A 13092-nucleotide genomic window follows, 5' to 3' on the forward strand; every position below is an offset into this window, starting at 1 on the left:
CCTGTGAAAGTCACTTCAGAGGGAATTTGTTTGAATGTTCCAGGTGAGCTAAAATGTAGTCTGTACTGCCAACAGCTGGGGCATTGTACTATATTTCAGTCAAAAATTATCAATTGTGTTACTCAAATCTGTCTTTGCTCAGTTTTGTCCTCTTGATCTGTTTCTGAGAGGGGCATATTAAATCCCCAAACTACACTTTCCCTGTCTCTTTTCTCCACAGTACCTCAGCTATTGCTTTATGAGACATGGTTTCACTATGGAGCCATAGCTAGTCTAGAATTCACTACAATTGGTCTCAAACTCACAGAGGCCAGCTGCCTCTGCCTCCTTAGTACTGGGTGTGTGCCACCATGCCCAGCCTGCTTAGTAGTCTTTGGGACTATATTACTAAACACACACACACACACACACACACACACACACACACACACACACACACACACACACACTCATGGTGCTGTGTCTTGCTGTTCATTGTTAGGGTTTGAATATGAAATGTTCTACCCACCCTGATGTTTTAAGAGCATTCATCCAAGCTAGTAGAACTGTCATGCAGGCTGTGGAACCTTTGGGAGGTGGAGCCTGGCTGGCAGAAGCAGGTTCCAGGAGGTGGGCCTTTGACGGTCATAGCTTGACCTCGGGTCTAGCCATTCTCTGCTTCTTGCTCTGCTGTGATGAGAAAAGTATCCACCTCACGCTTCTGCTATGAAGAATGAATCCTTTCCTCACTACAGTGGACTGAGATTTCCTCAAACCATGAGCCAGAATAAATCCATCGTCTCCTAAATTGCTTTTGTCAGGTATTGGTCAGTGACGTAAAAGTGGTGGACTTAATTGCTCTTTACAGCTCTGAATTCCTTCATTCTTTGTAGTTGGTTGGCTCTTTGGCCTAGAATTCTACTTGGTTTGAAAAATGAAACTGTGGTTTCATTTCACATATGTTATTTTTCACCTTTGGCCATTTGGATTCAGATTCTCTTCAGTCACAGAACCCAAATAAGATGACGTTATTTCTTTAAATGTCCTGAAGAAGCCTAGGATTGATGTGCCTTCAATATGGCAGACATTTGTTTTGACAAGAGGTCATGGAAGCCCCACAGAGTCCTTAGGGAGCCAGGATCCTTCCAGAATCCCTTGTCTATGAATGTCCCTCATGCTCATGGTTTAGAAGAAAGGGTAAGAAAGGAAAGTAGGGAGGGTAGTCCTTGTTTCTTTAAGAACACTTTCTGGAAGTTGAGTACCACTGCATCCCACTATGACTTAGTCATAGGCTATGCCTGGTACATTCCCAGAAGCCATGTACCCAACTGAAAATCGTTTTCTATGAAAAAAAAAAATGCAAGAATGAACAGCATTGACAATTTTTCCATCTGTGCCATACTGTCCCCTTATTTTTCAAATGTTCTATAGATTATATTTTCATTGAAAAGGTTATTGACATAGTTATAGATTTCCATGCACAGTAATAAACAATATGGAGAGATCCTGTGTACAATTTAATGAGTTTCCCCTAATGGGAACATTTGGGCAAAACTCTAGTGTAATATCATAAGGGAGATATTGACGTTGATATAACATACCAAACCCATTAACTACTCAGATTTCCTTATTTCTTCCTTATGCTCATGCATGCGTGTGTGCATGTGAGTGTGTGTGTGTGTGTGTGTGTGTGTGTGTATCCAGTGCCACAGTGAAGATATTGAACAGTTCTGTGAACACAAGGATACACGCTGCTCTCTTGCAACCACACACATCCATTTTCTCTCTTCCACCATCCCTAACACCTGGCAAATTCTGATGGTCTCTTATTTAAAGATATTTATTTTAAAATGTGTGTGTGTGCGCGCGCGCACTTGCGTGACTGTGTGAGTTTATGTGCACCATGTGCATGCAGCAGCTGTATAGGCCAGAAGAGGACATCAGATCTCCTGGAACTGGAGTTACAGGCAGCCGTGAGCTGCCATGTGGGTGATGGGAACCGGATGGACCCAGGTCTTCTGCAAGAATTATAAACATTCTTTACCCGCTGAACTATCTCTCCAGTCCCCCAGTCACTTTAAAGTTATATAAATGTTGTCACATGGTAAGTAACATGTGGGATTGACTTGCTTTTCATTTAACGTATGTCCCTAGAGAGTAGTACCCAACTATAAATACACTACATGCATGCATGAAATTCCATTATTATATATAGCTAATACATGTCAACAAAAATGAAAAAGATCAGTTGAGGAGTTGGGGATGTAGCTCAGTATGTAACCCACTTGCTGCGCAAGTGTGTGAGGATATGAGTTCAAACAGTCGCAGTTGATGTAAAGCCAGGCCTGCTAGTGTATATCTGTAATTCCAGCTCTCCTTGGTAAGACAGCAGACAGAGACAGGCAAATCCTTGGAGGCCTGTGGACCGGCTAGTCCAGTGTGCACAGCGATGAACAACGAAAGAGACCCTGTCTTGAAACAAGGTGGAAGATGGAGGACCACCTCCTGAGGTTGTCCGACCTCTGCATTGTAACACGAATTTTAAAAGGTCTTATTAATAAAAACAAACCCGGAGCCAGGTATTGGGGTGAATGCTGAAAGATCAGAGAGAACCAGCCACAGCCACCTTACCTCACCAATTCCTCAGCTGATCTCGTTTCCTCAAACTGGAAGCCTCTGTGTCCTCATCCGAATGGATCTCAGCTGAACTGCTGCTCAAAAGCCTAAAAGCTTAACCAGGCTCTAGTTCCTGGTCTTTACGCCTTATATACCTTTCTGCTTCCTGCCATCACTTCCTGGGATTAAAGGCGTGTGTTACCATGGCTGTTTCCAGTGTGGCTTTGAACTCACAGAGATCCGGATGGATCTCTGCCTCCAGAAGGCTAGGATTAAAGGCGTGTGTGTCACCATTTTCTGGCCTCTATGTCTATCTAGTAGCTGTTCTGTTCTCTGACCCCAGATAAGTTTATTAAGGTGCACAATATATTGGGGGACACAATATCACCACACTGTATGTATGAATTTCATACACAAACAGCACATACATCACACATACCAGTCAACCCACCAACCAGCCGATCATCCAACCAATCAAGTAATCTTATTCGTGTAGGTCTATTTCTGTGGACCTTCATTCTCTTCCATAGAACTCTCTGCAAAAGTAGGTTTTTCTGATTACCCTGGCTATATAGTCAACTTTATTATCAACAAAGGTGATTTTTTTCCACTTCATTTCTCTTTGTCATCATTATTTTAGCTACTGAAGGGTCTGAGCCTTCCACAGAAGTTTTAGATAAGCTTGCCTGATCCGATAATTGGTTTTATGGGTCAGCTTGATTAGGCCATGGGGTGCCTGACATTTGGTTAAAAATTGTTCAGGGTGTGTTCCTGGATAAAATGAACTTTTTCTTTTCCTATTTCTTTTTCTTTTCTTCTTTGAAGTAGGATCTCTTTGTGTAGGCCTGCTTTGAACTCACAGCGATCTGCCTGCCTCTGCCTCCCAAATGCTGGGATAAAGGCATGCTCTGTTATGCCCAGAGAGACTAACTGTTGAACCAGGAGTCTGAGTGAGAGAAGATGGCTTTCACCAGTGTGGGTGGGCCGCATCTGGTCCACTGAACAGAGAAGGAAAATCAAGGAAGGGGAGACTTGTGTGCTCTCTGGTACGTCCTTCATGGGGGCGGGCACCAATCTCCCCACTCCCACTTCCTGCCTTACATTCTCCTGGTTCTCAGGCCTTTGCACTTGGCCAAGAACTTCCAACACTGGTGTCCCTTTCTGGACCCTGAAGTTGGGCTGGAGCTGTACTGGTCTCTAGCTTGCTAACTGCCAATACTCAGACTTCTCATTCCTTGTACCACACAAGTCAATTCCTTACCATAAGTATCTGGTTACCACAACCAGAGATTGTGTTGGTTCTGCTGCTCTGGTGACCTGGTTAATGTACTCATATCTCTAAAAGCCTTGATGGAATTCATATTGGATATGCTTTTAGGTCAGTTGTGGGAGCATTAAGCTTTTAGGTCAGTTGTGGGAGAAATGGCGCCTTTGTTCTGCTGTACCTGGCTGCCCAGGAACACAGTAAGAATCTCCACTTACTTAGTTCTTCTTTGACCTATTTTTTTGATCTTTAGCAAACAGATCCCATGAATATTTTATTAAACACACCTATAAGTACTTTATTATTTTCTTTGGCATACCATAAATGGCAGCGTGTTGTAAATGTTTCTTTCTGCATGTTTATAAACAACTATACAAAATATACTTTTACGTGTTTGCTCTCATGGAAGCTTTTGATGAACGCATTATAGAAAGTTTTCTGTGCGTTCCATGGGATTTTCAAGATAAGCAATCATGCCATTGTAAAGCAAGACAGGAGTTTTATTTCTTTCATTTAAATGCATGTGTCTTTTGTTTATTTCTCTTGCTTGTGATTACAAGCTGGGACTTCCAGTATTATTTTAAGTGTGGTGAGAGTGCACATTTGTGCCTTGTCCCTGCTCTTCCCTAAGAGTCATCCCTCTCAAGTATGATGTCAGCCGTAAGATTGTGTGTGTGTGTGTGTGTGTGTGTGTGTGTGTGTGTGTGTGTATGCGTGCGCGCGCGCGCGCGCGCACGCATGCTCATTGTTGAGTAATTTCCTTCTTTAGTAAGTGTTGGATTGTTATATTTTATAAAATGCTTTTCAACATTCGTTGATAACATCACATAATTTCTCTCATTATTTTATTTTATTTTTGAGACAGGGTTTCATGTAGTCCAGGTTTTCTATGTAGTGGACGGTGGCTTTGAACTTTTGATCTTTCTGCTTATACCTTCTGAGTGCTAGGGTTGCAGACATGTACTACTACTGCACCTGGTCAGTTCAGTGTGAGGCATTTCCCCTCCGGTGCATCTTGGGCAAGCACTCTACTAACTGATGTACATTCTCAACCCCAATGCTTTTTCTTCCTTAGTTAACTGAAATTATGGACTACACTGATTGTTTTTTAGATCTTGAAGTAGCTATTCTGAAATATTTAGAATAAAGCCCACTTGGTTATGATGTGTGATTCTTTGTATGCATATTGAATTCAGTTGGCTTTTTTACAATAATATTTTTTTAGCTAAGTTCATGAGACACTCTGAGCTCAAGCTTCCCTTTTCCGTACCGCCTCGTCCGTGTTTAATCTTGTTGTCAGGACGGTACAGGCCTTGTGAAGCGAGCTGGGGAATCTTCTGGAAAGCGGTGTTAGCAATTCTGTAAATGCTTGATGAACCCTGCATTTTGGGGAACTTGAATACGTTGCTGGAAGTTTTTCTTCAAGCATGAAGTACGATTTATCATGCTCATGGAGAGGGTTGTTTTCTGTCCCAGAATTCCTGAACTTTCTATTGTTCTGTCTTCCCCGCATCACCCAGGGTTCTCTCATCATCCCTCTGAGGCTCTCTAACCAGTCAGTCTCTGAGTGCGGTCTGGGGTCTGTCGGCAGGCAGGTCCCCATTTCCCCATACTGTTGCTCCGTAAAGAATGTTTAGTTGAGTGGTATTTCTCTCAGCACCCCATTCTTCTAGCTTCTGTAGCGACATATGAATAGCTTTTAAAAAGCTTTATTAAAATACGGAGTTTATTTCGCACATCTATTTTTGTCTCCCTACCATTCCCACATCTGGCCACGACTGTTGCTATGTCCTATCATAACATTCAGTACATACTTAAAACCTAGTAAAGGGTGGAGTTCCGTCCTTGAAAACTAAATAAGCCATTTTAGACAACACATTCTTGGCAATGGAGCCTGGACAACATTTATCAAACACAGTAGAGAAAGTTCTCACTTTGCATTGTAAAAAGGACAGTCAGATATCAGCTGTGACAGAAATGAAGTAAGACAGAATATTTCAGACTGTTTAAACTATTTTTTAAAAGAGACTCCCTCCACTGCCAGGGATCTTGAATAGCTTTGTGGTCAGTCATCCGGAAGCAATTCTTCACATAATTAATGAACTTGGCTTCCACTTTGGGAAGAGAAGCACCCTTTTCGATACTTGCTTGCATTTTTGCCTTAATGTCTTCTACAGGACTAGGTCCTTTTGGTGTTACAGGAGTCCCCCCTCCCTCTGCTTTTTTAAGTCTTTTCCATTTTGGTGTAATTTTTGTGACTGTCTGGGGTATCTTGTACAGATTTCTTCAGTCTCCTCATCATCTTCATCATCCTCAGCATCTTTGTCAAGTTTTACCTTTTTCTGTGGAACCTTGTTACCACCTCCAGGAGCAGATCTCTTTCTGGACATACCTAAGAGTTTTACCTCCTCCTCATCTCCCTCTTCTGACTCTGCATCTTCCTCTATAGCTACTGGGTGCTGTTCACTAATGTGCACAGGCCCTGAACCACGCTTTAACCTTAAGACCACAGCTGGTATAATCTCACAGCCCCCAGGGGGAGCTGCTGATTGTACAGACATTTTCACAGTTGCCAGTGTTACTTTAGTTGGACCACCTTCATAGTTCACTACTTTTGCCTCTACAATGTGTAATTTATCTTTTGCCCCTGCCCCTAACTGGAGCTCATTCTCATCATTGTCCACCTATAATCTTTGTCAGCCTTTAGTTCATGACCAAAAAGTAGTTCTGAGGCCAAAGAGGGCTCATGTCCATCGGGTCTTCCATGAGGTGGAGGCATGCACTTTGGCGTGAAGTTGGAGGGAGAAAACTGCCTATTGCTCCTCAGAATAGACACACAGGACGGAATTACGCCAGGGCATATGCTTTTAACCTCCACTTCCCATTTTCATGTGTGTGTGAGTGGTGTGCATGTGTGTACACACATGTTTCTTGCACATGTGTGTAGGCACCTCTATGCTGGGCATGTGAAGGCCTGAGGTTGATATTGAGAGTCATTCCCCCATGGCTCTTCCACCTTATTCACTGAGGCAGGTCTCTCAATCAAATCCAGAGCTCATCAATAAGGCTAGTTTGGCTAGCTGGCTTGCTCAGGGATTGCGGTGTTTGCCATTTAAAGCTGGAATCACAGGTGAGTCACCACGCTCACCTGGGATTTCCCTGGGTTTCTAGAGATCCAAACTTTGGGTCCTCACACTTGTGAAGCAATCCCTTTAATCACTAAGCTTCTCCTAGGCCTGGGCACAACTTTTCTTTAATTTTAGCCTGTTTGAGGTTTGCTAGTCTTGAATCTGACGAGTTCAGCCACCATTTCTATGAATATTCTTCCAGTCTCATTTTCTCCTTTTTCTCATCCCACGGTTGCGACCGTGTGAATATTGGGTTCCTTTCATTATGTTTTAGACTTGTTTTCTTCTGTTGCTCTGACTGGGTGGGCAGAATCTGTTTATCTGTCTTCGCATCCACTGATGTCATCTTTTGTTATCGCCACAGCTATTAAAAAAACTCACTTATTGTGTTTTCAGGTTCTCTAATGTCCATCATAGAATCTATTTAAAAGTTGTATGTGTGTGTATATGTGTACATCTGTACAGCTTCAGTCTTTATTAGGACTATTTTTTCCATTTGTTTCAAGATAGCTTGTAACCTATCATTGAAGCATTTTTAGGATAGCTTTTAAAAAAAATGATCCGCAGATAATTCCCATGTCTGATTCATCTCAGTGGGTGTTGTTGATTGCCTTTCCTCATTTGCATTCTGATTTTTCTTGATTTGGGGTATTATAGGTGGTTTTTAAATTGCATCTTGGACATTTTATGGATCATGTTAGGAGACTCAGGTCTTAGCTGAGCTTTGTGTTTTAGTGACACTCTGTGTTCAGTGCGCAGGAGTCTGGACAGTATCTTCAAAGACAGTTGATTTCAGAGCCTTTCTGATGTTGGCTGATCCATGTGGTTTATCTGATGCTGCCAGGGTCTGGTGGCTTCTGCTTATGTTTACCAAGGGGTAAAGGCTGAATTGCCAGGTGTCTCTTGGGGAAGGAAGGGAGTCTCAGGCAGATGAGGGTAGGTGGCTGTTTTCCCAAGTGACATGCTGTTGGTGGATGGCTGCCATTCCCACTGTGGTGCTGTGTTTTCTAGATGTCTCTTTGGTCTGGGAGAGGAATGAGCCAGATCCTCTTCTGCTGCGAGGCTGGGGGTTGCTCTTGTCTGTTGTTCTGTTGGGTTGGGGTATAAGATGTTCTGTTACCTACTCCTCTAGTCCTAGGTCACAAAATGCTTTGTTTTCTTAACACAGTTCAGAGTTGTCTTCAGGTGGCCTCTGGCATCATTTCTAGGGTTTATAGTTGCATTTAAGAGAGAGAGACAGAGACAGAGAGAGAGAGAGAGAGAGAGAGAGAGAGAGAGAGAGAGAGAGAGACAGTCAGTTCTAAACCATCTTGCTAAGCTTGAATTCTAGATTTTTTTATATTTAAATATGTCATTTCTAGAAAACATATTGCTTGGTATTTCTTTTTAAGAATATTTAGTATGTATGTGTTTCTCTCTCTCTCTCTCTCTATATATATATATATATATGTGTATATACACATATATACTTAATGAGACATATGTGTGTGTGTGTGTGTGTGTCTGTCTGTCTCATTATGTAGCCCAGGATAGCTTCACACCCATTATCTTCCCACTTCAGCATCCTGAGTACTGAGATGATATGTGTGCACTCCCACACTCATTTTCCTTTTCTTTATTATAACTTGGATTCATTTTAATGCTCCTTGATGAGATCTTATTTTATGCAATATAACTTTTTGCACTCCCTCCCTTTCTGATGTTAATTGATTAAAGCAAGTTTTATTTTCTTGGTTCTGGAAGATGTTCCATTCTTCACATGAGAGGGTCACACATCTTACCCTGTTTCCATGAGGTTTGCAGTACAAGCCTGTGAGGATATTTTCTGGCCTCACTTGATATCAGGCATGGCTTGAGGGATATGAGTTGAAAAGACCTGTCTCTGATGTAAGGATAGCTTTAATGCTCATCCTGTGGTCCCAGGGCCCTTTTCTCTCTGCTGTGGGGTTGAAGTAGGCCTGCTTCTCCGGCCCAGCGGTGGAATAAAAAGTTACAAGGGAAACACGTCTGCCTTATTTGGCTTACAGCCAACATCTGAATGAGAAATAAACCACTGTTGTTGCAAGCCACTGGGGCGGGGCAGCTCGTTACTGTAGCATAACATGGCACATGCTGACTAGTCAAAAGGAATTCGTTCTAGTTAGAATTTTTCTGGTGATTGGCCTATTAAGACCTCTAATTGTATGCATTTTTCCTATTAACTTCTTAAACCTCTCTCTTGCCATGGAAAAGACATGGACCTCTTTCTCACCTTCATGATAGTCCCACCTTGTTCCATCAAGTTAGAATTGCTTAAAAATCTTAGTTACAGGTGGTTGTGGATACATGTTTGTTTTTGACTCTCACTTTTTTCTTGTTTACTCTCTTATTTTGCAGCACATTTCTTATTTTATTTATTTTCTTACCAGTATACACTGCGGATTTTTCAAAGAGAATATTCTAAGCTGGGTATCGCTCATTGGTAAGGTACATGCTGAGGTTGTACAAGGTCTTGGGGTCTCTCCCCAGCATCACACATGCACTCGCGCATGCGCAGGCACACACACACACACACACACACACACACACACACACAAATAAATACGTAAAGAAAAATCATGTTATGCTCAAAGAGAATATTTTGCAGTCTCACCTCTCTGATACTATGCTGAAACTGGGCCGGATATTTAAGAATAGGATAGAGCTAAAGGTTTACAGGGTGTTTTCTAAACACTGAAATAATACTTTATTGCATTATGAGAGAGAGAGAGAGAGAGAGAGAGAATGTGTGTGTGTGTGTGTGTGTGTGTGTGTGTGTGTGTGTGTGTGTGTGTGTGTATACCATGGCCCACATGTGGCGGTTGGAGGATAACCAGTAGGAGTCACTTCTGTGCCTGGGGGATTGAACTCAGGTCATCAGGCTTGGTGGCAGGCACCTTCACCCTGGAGCCATCTCACAGCTGGTAGTTGATAACTGTAAATGGCTTAGCATCGGCCTGAACTACTTCACCTCCAAGTTCTTTAGCTGTGTCTGTTCTGGTCTGCTGGTCCATGCACCTTCTGACTCTGTTTCAACACTCATCTTCCCCATACTGGATTCCCAACCACCTTTTGGTTATAACTGTGTCTTCCCACTTCAGACCCCAACATCTTCCCTCATTTCTTTATTTATGGTGCGTGTGTGTGTGAGAGAGTGTGTGAGAGTGTGTGTGTGTGTGTGTGTGTGTGTGGCCATGTCATAGCGTGTACAGGTCAGGGTCAGAAGACAGCATTCAGGAGTTGGTTCTCTCCTTCCACTACATGAGTTCCAGGGACCAAATTTAGGTCACCAGAAAGGCAGCAAACACTTTTCTTCTCTGAGCCATCTTGCTGGCCCATGAAGTTATTTTAAATTCTTGTTCTGCCTAGTTCTCCAGTTAATGTTTAATCTGTTGCAATTTCTTCTTCTTTTTTTCCAACAAGGGTGGCGCTCCTCAGCTATTTCCTCATGTTTCCCTGTGAATGCTCACTGCCAGGAGGGATCAGCCACCTTTGCTGTCATGGAGACTATGAGGGACCAGATATATTCAAGACTCAGCCTCTGTTCCTGTGGTGGTTTAAATGAGAATGGTCCCCATAGGCCCCATAGGGAGTGGCACTATTAGGACTGTGGCCTTGTTGGAGTAGGTGTGGCTTTGTTGGAGTAGGTGTGGCTTTGTTGGAGTAGGTGTGGCTTTGTTGGAGGTGTGTCACTAGGGGGTGGGCTTTGAAGTCTCAGAAGCTGTCCAGGGTGGCACTGTCACTTCCTGCTGCCTGTAGATCCAGATGTAGAACTCTCAGCTACCTCTCCTGCACCGTGTCTGCCTGCATGCTGCCTTGCTTCCTGCCATGACGATAATGGACTAAATCTCTGAACTGTGAGCCATTCCCAATTAAGTGTTTTCTTTCATAAGAACTGCTGTGGTTCTGGTGTGTTTTCACAGCAATAAAACCCTAACTAAGACACTGGGAGTGGGTTTGAGATTTCAAAAGCTGATGCCAGGCCCAGTCTCTTTTCTCTCTCTCTCTCTCTCTCTCTCTCTCTCTCTCTCTCTCTCTCTGCCTACAATTTGTGGATCAGCTACTGATTCAGCACCATGCCTCTGTCTTGATCTGTGTCATGATGGTCATGAACTCATTCTCTGAAACTGTAAGCCCCCGCCCCCAATTCTTCCTTCTATATGTCGCCTTGGTCATGGGGTCTGTAGAACAATAGACAGTCCCTCAAGGTGACCGGAGGGTGTAGAGGGTGGGAGGGTGATTAAGTTCACCTCACTGTGTAGAACAGTGATATCTTCTAGCCATCAGCCATGAACCACCATGACCCCCTTCCAACCTTCAGGGAAGCTGCCTTAAGTTCTTCTCTTAGTCTTCCTCGGGTGTGTATGTGTTGGGTTGCTGGGACACAGACATTCTGACAGGTCTGTTGATTCTCCCTGTCTGGACTCCCACTCACTTGGATGGAACTCTGCCGAAGTTGTCCGTCTGGGGCTTGAGCTGCTTTCTGCTGCCTAAGCCAATGACGAGGTTAGCAGAGACCCATCCTGTGTCCTCTCTTTGACATTCTTGACTTTGTTTCCTCCTCTTGCTTCATAGCAGCATCAGGCTTGGGTTTGGGGAGGGAACTGCTACTACCTGACAGTTCACCCACCTTTTTGCAAGTAGAAGGGTTCCTTTGACTTTCTTTTCTACCCCCTCTTTCTAGTGACTCTTTGCTTTAAGTGGGATTGTCTTTTGCAGGTGTGGGCAGCATCTGGAGGTGGATCTATGGTTTCTGAGCCCAGAGTGTCCCCAAGTGAAGGGAGTCTGTCAGCTGAGGTTGTGTTAAGTCAGCCAGGCTAGGTCACTTCCGGGGACCAGTGCAAGAGCTGGGAGCAGGAGGCATCCTTCCCTTCATTGTCTAGTGACTGAACACTGAGTGAGGGGACCTTAGGAATACTGGTGAGTAAGGCATGGGAGGAAGTAACCTTCAGAAGGACTGGGGCTGGGTTCCACCTGCCTCCCGATCATCCCTTGATGTGGAGAGAATCATATAAGCAGCTTTAGCGATGCCAAGAAGGTGAGAGGCCAAGAAGGAGGTTCCAAGTCCCCAAAGACAGGTGACACGCGGAGTTAAGAGTTCTGAGTCTTCGATTCATCGCCCACACACTCATCTGCTTGGTCATTCCACTGGGCTTTATTTTAATGACTGGAAGATTGCTGCAGAGAGGCGTCACGCAGGCCCTACCTGGTGGATCTGATAGTCTGATGGGGGAGGGCAGAAGTATGCAGTATTTGGAGATTCCTATTTCTCGGAGATAGGCTGGCAAGAATCCTGGAGGGAAACTGAGGCACTGAGAGGCGAAGGCAGGCTGCATGAGGGCGGGGAGTACAGGTGTTTAAATCTCAACACAGACTCACCAATTACTCATCTCCTAAGGCAGAAGGGCTTGGCTCAGACTATGAGAAACAAAGACAGAGATGTGCTGGGTACTTGGAAACCTAGGGTTCTGGCTCCTTTTCAGGGACTGTGAGGTCAAGGCTGCTTCTGGTCACCATTAGACATTTCTATCCTGGTTCACCACTTTCCAGGACTAGCCAAGCTGAACCTTCAGGCAATCTGAACCTTCAGTCCCCGATCTGGAGAAGATGAGGCTTCGGAGGGCAGGGGGTCAGTCCTAGTCTCCAGTCGCCAAATGTCAAAGTCATCATGTGACCTTGAGGAGCCTCTTCTTTCTCTCTAGACTAGATGGTCCCTGTTATGATTCTACCTTCGGCGATGGGATTCCCAAGTAGAGCAAGGGCCCTGTCTTCCTCCCTGTCCAACTTCTGATGCCCCGATGAAGCCCTCATCACAGTTGGGTTTGGACACACGATTGAGAAGGGCAGGCTAAAGCCCCAGCTTCCCCACGCACTGCAGCTCCGAGTGGGTCGCCTGCCAAGTCAGTAACCAGGAAGTAACGCCTTTAATCCCAGCACTCGGGAGGCAGAGCCAGGCGGATCTCTGTGAGTTCGAGGCCAGCCTGGACTACCAAGTGAGTTCCAGGAAAGGCGCAAAGCTACACAGAGAAACCCTGTCTCGAAAAACCAAAAAAAAAAAAAAAAAAAAAAAAAAACCCAGTGTGGGAT

The 13092-nt window shown here is 44.2% G+C and overlaps 1 long non-coding RNA gene and 1 pseudogene across 3 annotated transcripts in view; one reads left to right on the top strand and one right to left on the bottom strand.

The window, feature by feature from the left end:
• Positions 1–13092, top strand: part of LOC128123148 (uncharacterized) — a 215041-nt gene that overhangs the window by 84676 nt on the left and 117273 nt on the right. The window lies entirely within an intron of this gene.
• On the bottom strand, positions 5758–6625 carry LOC128123139 (nucleophosmin-like; annotated as a pseudogene).

The sequence above is a fragment of the Peromyscus californicus genome, unplaced genomic scaffold (genome assembly GCF_007827085.1).
Source record: "Peromyscus californicus insignis strain IS unplaced genomic scaffold, ASM782708v3 Scaffold_11__1_contigs__length_118956290, whole genome shotgun sequence".
In the NCBI taxonomy this organism is placed as follows: Eukaryota; Metazoa; Chordata; class Mammalia; order Rodentia; family Cricetidae; genus Peromyscus; species Peromyscus californicus.